We start from the raw sequence: 19029 nt of genomic DNA, 5'->3' as shown, positions 1-19029 counted from the left end.
TAATTGCCTATGAACTAAGTGGAGATCTGTCAAGTAGATCAGAGTGTCAATGACATAAAACAATGTGAATCATTAAAATCTGTGATGCCAATTCTCTATGCAGACTGGATAATCACAATGGGTAGACCTCCCAGGAGGGACATTCGCTGCTTTAGGAGGTATTTTGATACGGGTCCTTTCTGGAAGTATGGCACACATAAGTATTACTATGGTTAAAGAGGGTAACCAATAATTATCTTCCAATCTTAATGCTTTCCAGCCATCCTGTCTTTCTCCTGGAGATGCTGTTAAGACCTGCCCTCATTCGTTGTCATAAAAGCTGGCTGCTTGCTTCTCAGCTGTAACATGCAATTTCAAATATTTCTAAGTGATATCTTGTTTGTAGTGTATCAATGTAACAGCTTTCTTTGCTTGGACAGGCTTGTGGACTTTTTTGGCCAACTAGTGTAGTGATGAGCGTGCAATGGAATGCGAGACAGAAATGGAGCAAGAGTAGTGTTAAGAGTGAGAGTGGGAGTGAGAGAATCCCAAGATGAGTGTACCAGAAAGTCATGGTACACAAAGAATAAAATGTATTTATATGTTAGGGTACAAATAAGGGTGTGTTCACACCCATATAAGTTTATACACATGGAGATTAAGGGACTTTACACCCAACAACCTCCCACTTAAAGGCCCGAAGTGGTAAGCTAGCCAACTCCCACTAATCGGATGCAATCTTGGGTTTGGATCTTAGCCAGTGTGACAAGACCATCATCCAAGACTTGTCGAATGAAGTGGTACTGAACATCTATGTGTTTGGTACGTGCATGAAACATGGCATTGTTAGCCACACATACGGCACTTTGGCTATCACAACCAAGCACTGGAGTACGCGAAGAGAGACCAAAATCCTTGACAAACAAACAAGCCAAATAGCTTCCTTAGAAGCTTCTATGGCTGAAATACATTCAACCTATGTAATACTCAGTGCCACAATTTTCTGCAACCGTGAACACCAAGAAATAGCCCCACCAGCCAAAGTAAAGACATACCCATTGGTAGATTTTCTAGTGTCAAGATCTCCTACCATGTCCAAATCACAGAATCCCTGCAACTCTAGTGTACCCTTTCCATAGCATATACACTTCTCTCGTGTACCTTTTAAGTATCTAAAGATATATTTCATTGCTTCCCAATGTGGCTTGCTAGGGTTAGACATGAATCTACTAACAACTCCCACTGCATGAGCAATGTCAGGGCGAGTTGCAACCATGGCATACATCAAAGAACTACAAGCTGATGCATAAGGTATGCCCTTCATAGCACTAGCAATTGCATCGTCCTTTGGGCAATCAGCTTTGCTAAGCTTTGTATGTGGCAGTAAAGGCACACCAAGAGACTTAGTATCAACCATATTAAATCTATCAAGTACTTTGCTAATGTACTTGTCCTGTGAGAGAAACAACAAGTGCCACCCTCTATCTCTTTTAATGGGCATGCCCAAAATGTGTTCAACTGCCTCCAAATCTTTCATCAAGAAGGATGAACTCGGCTGCCTTTTAAGAGCATTCAAAGTACTCTTATGCTGTCTTGCAATCAGCATGTCATCCACATATAAGACCAACAAAATAAGGCTTCCATCAGCAGCCTTTTTAGTGTATAAGCAGTGATCTGCACAATTCCATTTAAATCCATGGCTGGGCATGAAGGTATCTAACTTTTTATACCACTGTGTAGGGGCTTGTTTCAGCCCATATAAGCTACATTTCAGCTTACAAACCAAATGCTCTTTCCCTAGAATAGCAAAACCTTCAGGCTATTTCATGTATAGCTCTTCATCCAAGTCACCATGAAGAAAAGCAATCTTCACATCCATCTAATCCAACTCTAAATCCAAGGATGCAGTGAGAGCTAAAAAAAACGAAGCATAGTCATCTTCACTACTAGTGAAAAAACCTCTTGGAAATCTATGCCTTGCTTCTGTGTATAGCCCTTAGCAACCAAACATGCATTGTACTTGAACTTCCCATCAATACAATTCACCTTGTAAACCCATTTGTTAATCCATTTGTTAGGGATAGCTTTCCTATTCTTGGGCAAAGGTACAAGCTCCCATGTATTATTCACATATAGAGACTTCGTCTTTTCTTCCATAGCAAGTTCCCACTTTCTCTTGTTTTCACATGATTGTGCCTCTCTAAATGTCAAAGGCTCACCTTCATCAGTCAATAAAATGCAATCCAAAGATAGTTGAAACCTCTCTGGCTGCCTTCTGACACGTGTAGACCTTCTTACCCAATGATCTGTATTATTAGGCAATGGGCCTACATCCTCAAGTATATGCACACCATCACCCGGTGGCTGATTTTCAGCATTATCTTGCCACTGTAATTTGTTTTCAGTATGTTCATCTTGCTGTCCTATTCCATCCTGTACATCTATTTGTTGTCAATTATCTTGTGGCTATAGCACAATAGGTTGCTGCTCATTTTCAACACCAAAAGAAACAGAATCTTCAAATAATGGTTGGCTGTTCATGCTGAAATTTGACCTTCTTTTTGTCAAGGTCACCATGTGTAGCATTTTTCAGCAACTTTGCCTCATTAAATACTACATCTCGGCTATGTACAATCTTCCTATCTTGAGGATGCCAAACTCTATAATCCATCTCTCCCTCATCTCCATATTCCATGAAGATGCCCTTGATGGATTTCATGTCTAGTTTAGTCCTTTGATTTACAAGAACATACACAAAGGCATCACAACCAAAGACACGCAAATGGTCATATGAAGCAAGTTTGCCAAACCAAACCTCTTGAAAAATGCCATTTTCCAATGCACAATTGGGAGAGCGATTGCATACATAAACTGCAGTTTTAAGAGTCTCTCCCCACAACTACTGCAGGAGATAAGATGTGGACAGGATGCATTTGACTCTCTCACAAAGTGTGCGATTATATCTCTCAGCCACGTCATTTGATGCAAGATTGTGAGGGATTGTCAAATCCCTCTTAATGCCATGCATCTCACCAAAAAAAAAAAAAAAAAATCATTAGAAACATACTCACCCCCATTATCCATTGCTATAGCTTTTAACTCAAGCCTTTTCTATGTGGTAACAAAAGCATGAAACCTTTTAAAGGCATCCAACACTTCCTTTTTGCTCTTTAACACACACACCCATGACTTTCTATTGAAATCATCAATAAAAGTGACAAAGTACCTCACTTTTAGTGATGGGCATATCACCTGCTGCTGCCATAACATCTACATTATTACATGAAGTTACAACAAGTATTTCTCTAGTGTCAGAGAGCTCTTCAATGACCACACTAGATGCAACATTTGCCTTTGCAACTTCTTTTGAGAGAAAGCTATCATCCTTCTTTTTCTTTCCTTGCTGTTTCTTTCTTTCTTGCTCTTTCTTGAAATACCAATAGTCGAGCTTTTTATGCCCTTCATGCCTACACTGATAGCAAGTAACATCTTGCTGTTTGCCCTTGCTTTTACTCCTTTTGCCTTTATTTCCTGCATTACCCCTCTTCTCTGACTTGCCTCTAAGATGATAGGCTGAACCACTGCTTTTTCTACTGGACTTTCTTCTCATCTCCTCACTGAGAATGGAGCCCCTAGCACCATCAAAGGTTAAAGCAAGGTTGTTGCTTAGTGAAACAACCAAATACTCCTAGCTATCATGCAATGTCATCAACAAGAAAATAGCCTTCAATTTATCATTGAAGGGCTGTAAACAAAGTCCTGCACAACTGACTCAAAATCCCTGTGAAAGCACTCAAATGCTCAGATGCTAGTTTAGACTCATCCAACTCCATGTTCACAAGCTTGCGCATGAGACACACTTGATTCACTGGAGTTGTGTTTTCGTAAGTGTCCATTAGCTTTTTCCATATGGCATAAGCCGTATCAAGACGCTTAATGTTTGTAAGTACATCATCAGACACAACCATTTTAATCTATGCAATGCCCTTGTTGTTGAGTCTAGCCCAATCCTCATCTGTCATAGTTGCAGGCTTGGTTTCCAAGAGAGCATCATCACAATCCTTGAGAAACAAAATGCCTTGCATCTTGTCCTTCCACAAATCAAAACCAGTGCCATCAAACCTCTTGATTTCAAGAAGGGATTTAGTGCCACTACTACTAGAAGCATTAGTGGCCATTGTTCAGCAAAGTGCCAAGTACCAATACTATATTTTATGACAGTGAATACTAGGCTGAATATTCACTTAATTTTAGCCCAAAATTTTAGGAAATAAAAGCAAGATTTGATCCAAATACATGTACAGCAGTAGAAAGGATAACTTTCTTCAATATAACTGAGATTTCAACATACGATCCATGCATACACCACTGCAAGGTGACTCCCACTTCAGCAATATCACCAAAAATACATTTGTAACAATCCCAGATCTGCAAATGATCACTAAGACTGCTACACCATGAATATTCAGCAATACATCAACTCAATAGGAATTGCCAAACATGTGTACTATATACATATGTGTCAAAAGCACTTCTGATACACAAAAAACACCAAAATTCTCTGCAATTTCTTCAAAATCTAAATAAGTGGGAGATACCAAACTTGAATTTCACTACTTATAGCACCAAGATTGCTTCAGCAATGTCCCCAATGTGCATTTCACACATCAATTTTGCCAAAATTCACAAATTTCAGCAAAAGCCCCAAAACTTCATTGACCAATCTGCCCCGATTACATTAAGATATGTTCCTGAAAGCATAAAACACGCAAATTTAGCAAAGTTTTGCAAAGCCCCAAATTTCGCAGGTCCAAATGTGCACCAATATCAGTAAAGTCGGCTCGGCTGAGCAAAATTTCACTGATACATGAAAAGCCCCAAAATTTTCAATGCCAATGTGCACAATTTCTGCAATTTACGAGTCCAATGTCACTGTTATGTATGAACAGCATCAAATCTGGAAAAAGCCCCAAATTTTCGAGCATAAATATGCACAAGTCTAAGAACTTGTGCTTGTGCGTGCGAACCCCATCAGTGAGAAGGGGAACTAATTGCATAAATTAACTTTCAAAAAATCTGCACAAAAAAAAACTGTCAAACGTGGCATCGTTGACTTGCCTGTTGTGGCATGGTCTCCGCGAGGCTTGTCGCCTCATGCCTGACCTGTCGTCTCCACACCTGACCTAGTCTACTCGTCGCCTACTCACACCTGACCTATCATAGCTCACGCAAGTCACACTGACTACCACCTAGTCTCCGTCTAGTCACGATAGCTGCCGATGGGCTGTCAGCTTGCTGCTGAGGACATTGTCGCCTGCCTGTAGAAGTGAAGACCTGCCTCCTTTACGCGCGCGCTGGAATTGACTCGCACTGTCCTCAGGAAGCGGGCACACCTTTGCCGCAGCTCTGATACCAATTTGTTGTGGTGAGTACACAATGGAATGCAAGACAGAAATGGAGTAGGAGCAACGTTGAGAGTGAGAGTGAGACAATCCCAAGATGAGTGTACCAAAAAGTCACAGTCCACAAAGAATAAAATGTATTTATATGTTAGGGTACAAATAAGGGTGTGTTCATACCCGAACAAGTTTATACACGCGGAGATTAAGGGACTTTATACCCAACAACTGGAAGGTGAGATATCAACTTGTATTTTACTCCCAATGCATTGACCAATCACCAATATTTACCGCATTTGATGTAGTTGTTCTTTTCTCTTTTGACCAACTAGATGCGACTGTCTCAACAGATTGACTATCATTGTTCAACATAGTAGTCCTTGGTCAATAATGTCAAGATTTGTCATCTCAAACCATTTCATCTAGCTTTTTTTGTCAGTATGAAATCATACATTACTTCAAATTGCCTCTCAAAGGGTCAACATCCATTCAAGGTCTACATGCTAGAAGATAAGCCACAGCATGGACGAGTCCACTACCAAGGATAAAGAAGAAGAAAGAAAGCTCTCCAATAGGAGAGGCTTTAGATTTGGCAACACAATTCAGCAGGATTAACATGTTAGGGTAATGCACCTCCCTTGAGCCCCTTCATTCGTGGAGGTCAATGAAGTGTTTGCATCTCTCAATGTATGAGCTGAATTGTTTTGCCAAAATTATGGTGTGACATTCATTCTCTTGCCGCCTTGAGTTGTCCCAATGTCACGGGGTCATGAATTTTTAACTTAATGCTCTTGGAACGGCTAAGTGGGGCACAAGTGTTGTGCACATGTGAGATTAAGTGGAATGCAGACAAACAACCCTAGCTTGGGCAGGGGACTGGGGTACACGCAAAAGTTGTGGTGGCAAGTGCCAATGGATTACCTAGGACAGATCTTGGTCAAAAACATTTAATAGCCCTTGGAAAATGGCATGCCTAGTCCTCTTGCGCATAATACACCTGCATTCCTTGCCCCATCATTGAGTCTCTTCTTTGTTTACTGCATTTTTAGGGGAGAAGTTCTCCACCCTTGGACATGCTCCTTCCCTTGTCTTTGTCTTTCTCCTTCTCACAATAGATTAGTGCTCCCTTGCTTCCTTTGTATCTCTTCTCAAAAGTAAGGACCAATTTCATGGCCCTTGGAGCATGGATGACATCTAGAGAACCAAATTCACCCTAGTGGACTTATAAAAGTTGTCTACAAGCTTCTATAGTATATCATTGATAGTGAAAAAGCAAGATTATAGAAGGACATCAAGAAGCACTTCTATTGAAATCACTCACATAAACATTACATTGTTGCAAGTTGTGCTCAATTGCAGTAAAGTGTTTGAAAATTGTTGAGTGCATAACAGCCCAAGTGATCATACCATCAGACTTCACATAAGACTTCTAACACAAAGCCAGCCCCATCTTGGAGACTCTTTTGTTCATAATGGATTTTGGAACCTTCAAAATGCCAAATGAAGGGAAAGTGCATGTGCATCAAGGATAGACAAGTTGTTCGTCATGCTTGAAGTTGAACTTAGGGATGGAGAGCAGCTTGGCAATTATTGCTTGCTCCTCTTCATTCAATGATCTCAAGTCCAACCATCCATCACCAACAATCTCTAGTGCACTCAGTCCAAATAATGCTTGACACACATCCACTACTTCAAGATTGTCTTGCATCCACAAAGAGTACCAATGAGGTGCTTGCAAAAGACCAAAATACTCTTGTAAAACTCCCAAATTAAGATTCTTGCCTCCCCCCGAGCCTCCTTGGATCCCTACTAGGAGCCAAGCCCACTCTTGGCATGGATGAAGGGTAGAAAGAAAAAGGGTTAAGGGAAAGGATGAAAAGACATGAGAAGGGGAGGAGAGAGTGCTCCCCCATTTGAAGGTGAGTGTGCTTGCTCATATGAAGGTCCTCCATCCTTACTTGTCAATAGTGAACTAGGAATACCTTGATGGCTCAAACTCACTAGAGGCATCAAACTTAAAATCCATGACAAGTAGAATAACAATCATGGCTTGGCTCTACAACCAATAGTGCTCCATTCATTCCACCTTCCAATTCAACCATTATCTAGAGAGCATCAATGTCCTCCCTACAAAGTTGGGAGAATTGAGAAGAGTTTGCTCTCCCTATGTGGACTAAAAGTGTTTTGCTCACTTTGTTTCAAGGTGATCTCTTGGCAAAGAATCACCACCTTGTGGACCTATATCACCAAGTCTTTTGGAAAGATGCCATCACACCCTTGGATAAGTACAAGTAGAAGTACTATTGGCACTACATGATTGTTTTCAAGCAAGGTAAAAAGGCAATATTCCCAAACCTTGTGGTGCACATGCACAATCCAAGAGAGAATAAGAGAGAATTGTGAGTGAAGGATGCTGTGATACAAGCAAATAGATCAATAACAATAAGAATATCTAGACACTGATTGTTATCCAAGTCTCTCACAGAGTTCGCAAGAACTTTCATACAATTACTCTCTCCCGAACACCATGTTTTCTACCACATATATGTTGGGAATGGACCTTGGGCCTTGGGATACCCACCCTATTGCACCATTGTTTCATTCAAAATAGCACTTTGGCACACATTATCTGCATAGATGTTGGAAAAGTGTTGCAAGGGCCAATGAAATTGGCCAACTCACTACTCAAAGTCTATCATGACTGCCATGGAGCCCTAATGCCCGGCCAACCTTGTCACTATAATGATGCTATCATTCATTTGTATTGCAATTTGACTTGGCTACATCAAACAAATGCCTCATCAACCTATCTATTGATCCCCACCTACCAAGGCCAACTCTTGGTCAAGTAACCTATAGCCACATCAGCTACAGTCTAACCCACCATCTGTGACATCACCAACCTTCTCTTGATCAAGTGTGAAATAGAGGCTGACATGTGACTGTATAACTCTGGACAAAGAGAGAAGATCTACTAAGTCAATGTGTCTTATCCAGCATGAACCTTTCCTTAAGCAGTTTTTTCAAACACTATCCCCACCATAGCTCCTTGTTTCAGGAAGCCACCATATCCTGTGAATATCTTTGGTTTCTTTCGGAGGTTTCTTTAACCCTCAAAATCAAGGGGATCAATGCTCACAAGGCCATCATCAAGTCCTCCTTGTAGTCTCCAATCTAAGACTTCACTAGCAGTCTGCATTACTTTTGCCGATGGCCCAATTACCCAAACTCCCTTTGTCAATCTGAAAGGATAAAGAATGCTCCATCACCAAACTAGTGGACAAGTGTAACTAAGAAAGGAGAGTGAAGAGCAACCAGAAACTGCAGCAAATCACTGGTTCCTAAAAAACCCCAGCAGGCCCTGATTCCAATATCCCCATCCCCCTCTCTCACTCTCTCTTTAGAATTAGCAAAAGAACAAAGCAGCAATGATACGCTGACATAAACTCAAAAGCCCACTGCCCATCAGTTGTCTTTCTATGTATACAGAGGTAATATATATCTGGGGGGAAAAAACACCATGTGCGTATGTGCCAGTGAGGCAGCCTACGAATAGGTAGAGAACTGCCCTCAAGATGAATTCAAATAGTCAACTGTTGGTACAACTTGAGAAATTTTGGTAAATTGTTATTGTACATTGTAAACAAAGGTAAGATATAGCTGGAAAAGATCATCATGTGTATGTGCCATTGAGGCAGCCTACGAATAGGTAGACAACCACAGTCCAGATAAAAGTGAAACAGTCAATGGTTGGTACAACCTTCAGAAATTTTGGCAAAATTGTTTCTATAGATTGCCTTTGTATATGAACCCTAACCTAATGTATCAACTAGCGTATCAAGTTAAAACCCTTGAATGTTTCAATGGTGAGGTAAAGACGTAAGTGTACAAGATTCTATGGCAAACAATGTAATGGCCAGTCTTGGTCAATGATAAACTTGAGGAATTGGAGTTTTTTGCACAGATAGAATTGAGGGTGGTCATTGTCAATGATTCAAGAGTGCCCGAACCTTAATTCATGGGCAGCTTTTCTCAAGTATATTGTATCACCAACCTACTTCTCGTACAGAGTCGCACCTATTTATCTATTAAAGGAGGGTGTGCGGCCACATTCATGTGAGTCATAGTTCTTTGTCTAGAGAGAGGCAACCTGTGGAGTGTGAGCTTGTACTCAAATGTTGATCTGCTTGATTCTCACAGTGGATTCCTATGTACAAACTATGCATTGTATCTTTCATTGTCTGTTATTGATTATTGCTCTTCTAGCATGGTATCAAATGTAATAACTTGGGACTACCTCTCATGCAGCAACATATGCCTACATTGACCTATCGATCCCAAATGCCCGATTGCGACATTCTTCTAGTGTTGCCTCATAGTCCTGCTATGTGTTTTGCACCTCTGTCTAACAATATTCATTGGCCAGCAACAAGTGGCACTTGTGTGTTTCCACATGGCATGCTATCGTATGAAGCTTTTTCTGCATTAGGAGAAAGTTGAAACTGATCTTGGCTGGCCCATGTGTGGAACTTTTCTCCCCCCTCAAATTTTTCATTGCCAAAAGGTGATTGAGGATGATGCCATAATGAATAAACTTGATGTTTGATGGAGAGGTCTTACCAAGCTTAGAGATGGTACTCCGTAGTGTCTAACTCCATACAAGTGAGCAATAAGAGACAAAATGTTCAAGAATTACAAATGATGCATTCAAGCTTGATGAGAAGCTTGTTTTGTTTTTTCCTTATTTTTTATTTCAAAAAAAAGGAGAAAGATTAAAGCTATAAAGATTTGATGAAAACCTACTCAAAATATACCACATTTTGCCAAATTTTATGATCAAAAAATACTTCCAAAATCCACATAGAAATAGCCCCTTTGGCCCTCAAAACGGCCAGTTCATCTCTCTACCAATGTAAAGAAGGTTCAATCTAAACTAGTTAGTTTTCAACTACATCAAGTAAGCTGAAATGTGAACACAGTCTTTCTTGACCTAGTTTAAAATTACTAGTTTAGCTTGTTCGCAACGTGAGAACAATTTTGCAAACTAGCTCATAGTTAACCAATTCAGATTTGATGCCAATGTGAAAACAGCTTTCTTTAAGCTTCCATCTTTTTCAATCTCCCTCTCTTGAGCTCGAGCCTGATCCACTTTTCATTCAACCTTCACCTACACTTTAGCCTACTCTCTCTCTTTCCCTCTTCCTCTCGCACTTTCACCTTAATCTACTCTCCATATTCCTATTCCTCTCCCCCTCTCACTTTCAAGTTTCATCCACCTCTCCCTCTCTCTCTCTCTCTCTCTCTCTCTCTCTCTCTCTCATCCAAACCCACTCTTCCTTCTAATGTATCTGAGCTTGATAATGAGGAGTCCCCATGAGTTAGTTTCTATCATGTCATTTTGAGTCCTTTTATGAGCATTAGGTGATAGCATGGCAAATGACCTTTTGTATCTTTTTGGAATAGAACATGACTTGAGTTTCGACTCTTATATGGCCTTTCAAGTGTTTTCTAAACTCACCCATCTCTTCTATTAGGCTCACATGAGCTAGTTCATGAGTTTCTGTACAATCCATAATCTATGTTTAACTTGCATATTTTATATGTGTATAAGCTGATTTTATGTATAATTTTATATTTTTTAATGAACGTTTGAGGAGACAATGTATTTTATTCCTAAAATTTTTGTGTACATTCAATACCGTACATATTCACATATCAAACATATCGTAGGAATCATATGAAACCACCCTAACTACGCAATCTCCTGTTTGTATATGTAGATCCTCCCAAACTTTAGATGTTTTGCTTATGGGACGCAAAAACTTTGGTAATCTTTGAGTTTTGGGGCTGTTTTAATGAGCTAATGAAGATTTAATGTGTAATGCATCTTTTTTGGCTTAACACCCCCTCTCAAGCCCAAAACCAAAATCAAAAAGGGACTGCAAGTATAGCTCAACCCATAGATCCCCAAGGCATCCCATCCCAGAACAGCCAGGGCATTGGGCCAACAGTGCACATCAATTGCCCAAGGACCTATCAAGACTACAATGGCAATGATTATCTAAACTCAGAAGCCCAAAGGGTCAAGACTACAAAGGCAGTGATTATCTTAACCAAACGGTCATCCCAAAGAGGACAAGGCATTGGACAAAGGGTTCATCAGCTGTTTTAATGAGCTAATGAAGATTTAATGTGTAATGCATCTTTTTTGGCTTAACACCCCCTCTCAAGCCCAAAACCAAAATAAAAAAGGGACTGCAAGTATAGCTCAACCCATAGATCCCCAAGGCATCCCATCCCAGAACAGCCAGGGCATTGGGCCAACAGTGCACATCAATTGCCCAAGGACCTATCAAGACTACAATGGCAATGATTATCTAAACTCAGAAGCCCAAAGGGTCAAGACTACAAAGGCAGTGATTATCTTAACCAAACGGTCATCCCAAAGAGGACAAGGCATTGAACAAAGGGTTCGTCAGCTGCCCAATGGCATACCAAGACCTACAAAGGAAATGAAACCACTTTGAACTTTTTCTTTCTTTTTTCTTTGTGGAAGTAATTATGCCCATGGGGAAAAATAAATAAGGGGATGGTCAGATCCAACATCACAAAACAGAAGATTATCCCAACTATCCATCCAAGGTGTCAATGACAAAGAAAAGGGGTAAAGAAGTATGAAAGTGTGGTGGTAATAGAAGCACTGGTGGAGACACCTCAAGATCCGCTCGAGAATGCTCTACAAAACGAGATGCATAGATGAATTAGAAGGCCAACTTCTGTTGTTGATAATGAACCCAAAAGAAATGATCTAGAGGGACATACTCCACATACTGCTCAAAAGTTGCCCACAAAAGTTCCATTCTAGATTTTAATCTCTCAACCTTCGCTTGAAAGAGTAGACATAAAGAAGCATTACATTGAAGGGTTGCCAAGTCCGTAGTAGAAAGAGAAGGTACTACTAAAATACTAGGACTTGGGGGAATGGAACGAGATTGTGCTAATTTATCTTGCAACTCCTTAATCTTCTTGGCCTGATCATCCATAGTGGAGTTGGTGGGTTGTAACTCATCCGTCTAAACGGTCATTACAGCTTTGAGTTCCTAGACCTCATGAGTAAAAAGATCCCTCACAACAATAACAAAGGTCGATTGATTCTTACTTGCAATAAGCTACACTTATAGAGATGCTATCTCAGCCTTCTGGGATTCCCACAACTTGATAGACTACTCCATTTGGTTGAAGACATTAGTCAATGTTTCTTTAGTGGAGCTCAGCTTAGTCATGGCTTTATGGAGTTCATCCTTAGGATGTTGCATATCTTCATGGAAGGATAAATATAGCTATTGGACATAGGTTGTGATTGCTAATGCCATAGATATTGAATATCTTTGCACAAGAATGGAATAGCATCGCCTGCCACAAGGCGATGGAGGGAAGGGACTATGAGTTCAATGTTACCCTCTCTATGTGCCAAGAATAGATTAGAACATGTTAGAGAACTTCCTAATGTTGCAAGAACAATCACTGCAGAGGCTAAATCAAGTATTGTGTTAGCAATATACTTGAAGCATTTGCATTGGATCACTAGAGAAATAACAAGAAGCATACAATAGTTGCATGGACATACAATACAATAATAGTATTTCTAAAATCTAATATTTGCTTTAGTTACTACAAGTAAGACTAGAGATCTGCATGTATTTAGAGCAATGGTACAACAATATACAACAGAAAAATATAATATCTTATTAGTAGACTACTAACGAGCAACAGGAGTTCCAAGCATATAGCAACACAAAAATATAACAATAGTAGAGTTGCAAAGAAGAAACGGTGTTATACATCCTTGTTTTATTCCACTAGAGCTGCAAGTTGTAGAATTCCAAGAATTTACAGCAATGGCATAAAGGACAACAACCACACTAGATATAACCCTTTTACAAAGATGATGATAATCATGCAGTGCAAAGGGTAGGTACAACAAGGAAGGGAGGCCAATGTCGAGGACAAATGCTGAAACCTATAGATATAAAGTGAAGAGTAGGTAACCCCTCTCAACCATGGATGTCGATGCCAAAGGAGGAAGAGGAACCTAATGTTGGTCTTCGTGTGGTGCCATGAACCATGATGAAGGATGAAGCTAATGACGAGGGTAGACCCAACACCCCTTAGCCAAAATAGTCCAAGGAGAATTAGCTATTCGGTACGTGAAACACACCCGTACTCAATCTTGGGAGAGGACTCCCATGCTGACCAAGTGACATAGGCAAGCCTGGATCTCAACCTCAGAAGAGGGCTCCATGCTAGTTGAGAATCACCAAACCAAAATAGCAGTCCACGATGCAAATGGATCTAATGGATGAAAAAGGAAGACTTGACACTCCCCAATCTCAAGAGATGGCTCCAATGCCGACTAAGTGTGGTAGGCACAACCACCAAAGTAGCAACCCACTTGACATAAAAAAGAAATAAACTAGTGGAGAAACAAATGACATTAAGTGACAAAAACACCTCAGCTAAAAAGAAAGAAAGACGAATGCCAAGATAAGAGAAAAAAGATGCCCAAGGCCCGAGGGAAGACCCACTCTCAACAGCCTTGGAGTGGTACTACCACTATCGAAAGAGGTTGAGGTTGGAAATGGGGGATTGGATTCAAGTTTCAACTTTAGTGTGGGTAAAATTCTTGATTGTGTATAGTGTGATTTTTGGTGTTGGTCTAATACCCTTGGCTAATGAGCAACAATTGTCATCTACATGGCCACCTTTCTAACAAAAGGTACAGAATGTATTCTTTTAAGGCAAGAATGCCAAAAGGATCTTTGTGATTATTGGAGTTTAAAACTCCCTTTTTCCTTCAAGGAAGAAGATGAAACATTAGCATCAAAACATGATCAATGTTTAAGATCAATTGATGAGGGTGGGACATGGTTTAAATGTAAAAGGATTCCTTTCTACTCCTTGAGTCCTTCAATGAAGGAGTTGGCTCATTAGCACAAGAAGAGGGTTCATGTGTCTCAGCAACCAGGGAGGGTGGTACAATGTGTAGGAGGGGAATTTCCCACACAACAAGACCAAAGGACAGAGAGTGAAACATGGGCATTCCCAGCAACAAAGCACTAGGGTGCAAAGAGATACATCTCTAAATGTCTAGTGATGGCCTAAAATCTCAATGTGCATTGAAGACAACGTAGCTAAGATTGGATAACCTGTAGTAGATATAAAGTAAGTTTCTAGATTGAATGGAGCTAAATGTAGACATAAGAGCAAGAAAAATAAAAATGAAGGTGAAGCACCAAACTCAAATTCAAATAAAATACACAGCCCTTGCCCACATGGACCTTGAGTTCAAGTTATTGATAGCAAGTGATCCCCTTCTTGATGCTACCCACTATAGGTGCCTTGTTGGCTCTTTGATCTAGCCGATCCACACTCCACTAAACATCTCTTTTGCGATGGCTTTGTTGTCTCCTTTCATGAATACTCTTATGCAGGCTCATTGGAGAGCCCCATTGTGCTTCCTGTGCTTCTTATAGGGGACACGATCCTATAGGATCAAGTATGGAGAGGGGGCCACTTTTTCTAGATGGAGTGACTCTAATTGGGTAGGTGATGTGGATATGAGACAGTCCACTATAGGTTATGGCTTCTCCCTTGGATCGGGAGCTATCTCTTGGAGGAGTAAGAAGTAACCTATTGTGACCCTTTCTTCTACATATACACGGCCATACCAAACTCCGAAAGAAGCTCAGAGATGTACCTTTGCTAGGAAAAAATGACCTATCACATGTGATAGATCTCCAATTGTAAACGCCCCGAGCAACATAGTATGCTTAACAATTATGATTTTCGCTTGTTTTCGAGATTTAATATAAAAGAGAATGAACACTTAAAGCTGAAAATGAAAATTACTCACAAAATTACAGCCATGAAAAAGTAAAAGTAATGGAGACAAGATTGAGGGTTGAAGATGGGCAAACCCCACCCCCCCCCCCCCCCCCCCCCCCCCGAAGGAATGTATTTCTACTCAACCCAAGTCCCTTAGGGAAGAGCTCAGTTACAATCAACCTGAGAGTGAGGAGAAGTAATTCTCACTCTCACAAGATCATGCAAAGATGTACAAACACACATGCATTATCTATTATGCAATGATAAGAACTGATTTCTTTACAGTATGAGAGAAGAAAGAGGGGAAATCAGCCTTTCTCCATCGTTGATCAGCAGTACATGGATAGGGCTTGCTTCTTATTGCTAAAATGGAAGAAAGAGCTCGAGAAGGAGCTGTAATGAATTTACAGGCTTGTTGTCTTGTAAAACAACAGTGATAGAAGAGGGAATATGGAGGAATTTGATAATGAAGAAGTGGGGGATGATGATGGGATCTGTGGGTGCTGTACATGAGTTTACAGCAAAGAAAAATGATGTTGAATGAAGAAAAACGAGCTCTTATTTATAGGAGAGGGAAGAGCTAGTACAAAAGGGAAAAGTGGAGTAGCACAAGACAAGTGTCCAGCCACATGTCATGAGATGTGACAAGTGGTGGGACACTTGGAAACTTGTGTGACAAGTGTCTTGACGTTTCTTCTCTATGGCCTTCCTTTTTGGGCTGAATACTGTCAAGAATAGAAACAACCAAATTTAGTAAGCACAGTCAGGGTACAGAATTTACTATTTTTAGAATGTCATCCTTATTTTTTAGGACTAGCATTTTTAGGCTAATTCGAGGCTCCTAAAATTTAGGGACCTCCTAAAATTTAGGGACCCCCCAATATGGGTGTCATATGAAAGCTTTTTTTGTGTACATCGCAAAAACGGTATCAGAATCTTCATGTGACTTTCCTATGCAAAGAAATGTGCATTTCAAGCTTTCAGCCCACACATGCACATTATACAAGCATTTCATGATCATGCCATCTTGTTGATTGTAACTGTCTGTTCTGGCGGATCTAGCCCACACTTCAAGGCATCAATCCTTTCTGTATGCGAGTCTAACCCTGATATGCGTGAGTTCTGGTCACAGGCGCCCAATCGGGCCATATAGGTAAAAGTGTGAACTATCTTTTCTCTAACCCACCGCGTGAGTCCACCATAACTTGTGACCACTCATCAGTGTGGCTAGCTTCAATGCACTTTTCTTTATATATAATTAGTGCAAATGAAACAAATTTAATAAATCATTATATAGACAAATTAATGAAAAATGATACAAATTCTGTTTCTATAGAGTTGTAACAGCCCTCTGGCTTTTATTCAGCTGTCCTCAGCTGAAAAGCTTCTTGATATGGCTAAAGAATGTCTGGGTAATCCTTCATGAATTTTTCATCTATCCACTGTGCATCTGTTGTGGGTAGATTCTTGAATTTTAGTAAGAATTTTCGTGTCACAAGGCCACTTCTCGTGGTTCGATCCTTGTGAAACAAAATCTATTCAGGTTCCAAGAGTTGCTCTGTTTCTTCAACTTCTGGGGGATCTTCAGTAATGGGTTCCTTTGGTTCTGGTCCTATGTAAGGTTTTAGTAAACTTACATGAAAAGCATTGTGTATTTTCCAATGAACAGGAAGCTCAAGTCGATAAGAAACTTCATTTATTTTCTCAATCACTTTGAAGGGTCCAAAGTATCTACTGGAGAGCTTTGGAAAAGATGAATTTTGACCGGAACCTTGTTTGAGTCTGCTTTTATCAAACTTTAGCAAGACATATTGACCTTTTTCAAAAGCCAAAGGTCTTCTTCGTTTATCTGCTTGCTTCTTTTGTCGCTCTTGGGCAACTTTGATAGTGGCTCGAACTTGATCCATTGCTGTTTTTAAATCTGAAGCAAACTCATCAACAACAAAAATCTTATCTTTAGTGCGAATAATTGGAGGAGGAATCACTTTACCCTGTACTATTTCATTTGGAGCTTTCCCTATGGATGAGTGCACTGTATTGTTGTAAGCAAACTCCAATAATGGAAGATATTTCTGGGCCCACCACGCTTCCGCTGCGCACTCTGATACCACTGTAAACGCCCCGAACAACGTAGTATGCTTAACAATTATGATTTTCGCTTGTTTTCGAGATTTAATATAAAAGAGAATGAACACTTAAAGCTGAAAATGAAAATTACTCACAAAATTTCAGTCATGAAAAAGTATAAGTAATGGAGACAAGATTGAGGGTTGAAGATGGGCAAACCCCCCCCCCCCCCCCCCCCTCCCCCCCTCCCTCCCCCCCCCCGAAGGAATGTATTTCTGCTCAACCCAAGTCCCTTAGGGAAGAGCTCAGTTACAATCAATCTGAGAGTGAGGAGAAGTAATTCTCACTCTCACAAGATCATGCAAGATATACAAACACACATGCATTATCTATTATGCAATGATAAGAACTGATTGTTTTATAGTATGAGAGAAGAAAGAGGGGAAATCAGCCTTTCTCCATCGTTGATCAGCAGTACATGGATAGGGCTTGCTTCTTGTCTCGAGAAGGAGGTGCTGTAATGAATTTACAAGCTTGTTGTCCTGTAAAATAGCAGTGATAGAAGAGGGAATATGGAGGAATTTGATAATGGAGAAATGGGGGATGATGATGGGGATGGATGGGTCAGTTTCTGACTATCTGTGGGTGCTTTATATGAGTTTAGAACAAGGAAAAATGATGCTGAATGAAGAAAAACGAGCTTTTATTTATAGGAGAGGGAAGAGCTAGTACAAAAGGGGAAAGTGGAGTAGCACAAGACAAGTGTCCAGCCACCTGTCATGAGATGTGACAAGTGGTGGGACACTTGGAAACTTGTGTGACAAGTGTCTTGACACTTGTCTCTTCTCTATGGCCTTCCTTTTTGGGCTGAATACTGTCAAGAATAGAAACAATCAAATTTAGTAAGCACAGTCAGGGTACAGAATTTACTATTTTTAGAATGTCATCCCTATTTTTTAGGACTAGCATTTTTAGGCTAATTCGAGGCTCCTAAAATTTAGGGACCCCCCAATATGGGTGTCATATGAAAGCTTTTTTCATGTACATCGCAAAAACGGTATCAGAATCTTCATGTGACTTTCCTATACAAAGAAATGTGCATTTCAAGCTTTCAGCCCACACATGCACATTGTACAAGCATTTCATGATCATGCCATCTTGTTGATTGTAACTGTCTGTTCTAGCGGATCTAGCCCACACTTCAAGGCATCAATCCTTTCTGTGTGCGAGTCTAACCCTGATATGCATGAGTTCTGGTCACAGGCACCAATCGGGCCATATAGGTGGAAGTGTGAACTATCTTTTCTCTAACCCACCGCGTGGGTCCACCATAACCTGTGACCACTCATCAGTGGCCAGCTCCAATGCACTTTTCTTTATATATAATTAGTGCAAAGGAAACAAATTTAATAAATCATTATATAGACAAATTAATGAAAAAGGATACAAATTCTGTTTCTATAAAGTTGTAACACCAATCCAAGAAAGAAGTGTAGGATCCCAAGATCCGTCATGTCGAACTCCTAGCCCAAATCATCTGGATTCGATCAACCTCTTGCATGTCGCTCCCTATGATATGTAGTAACGGGTTAGGCACAAAGATCGAGACAACAGATGTTCCTTAGTCGCGGAGAAACAAAGAGAGTGAGAGAGAGCAAAGCAGAGAGTGTGCACGTTTTTAGGTACAATGACGAGAGTG

At 40.4% G+C, this 19029-nt stretch overlaps 1 protein-coding gene across 3 annotated transcripts in view; it reads left to right on the top strand.

The window, feature by feature from the left end:
• LOC148036290 (DNA glycosylase/AP lyase ROS1-like) overlaps positions 1 to 19029 on the top strand; it is a 76013-nt gene that overhangs the window by 30228 nt on the left and 26756 nt on the right. The window lies entirely within an intron of this gene.

This window comes from Lygodium microphyllum, chromosome 5 (assembly GCF_053477565.2).
Source record: "Lygodium microphyllum isolate KBCC chromosome 5, Lygodium_microphyllum_v1.1.10, whole genome shotgun sequence".
Taxonomy (NCBI): Eukaryota; Viridiplantae; Streptophyta; class Polypodiopsida; order Schizaeales; family Lygodiaceae; genus Lygodium; species Lygodium microphyllum.
The sequence above is the reverse complement of the archived record's forward strand: the minus strand, read 5'-3'. Positions and strand labels throughout refer to the sequence as shown.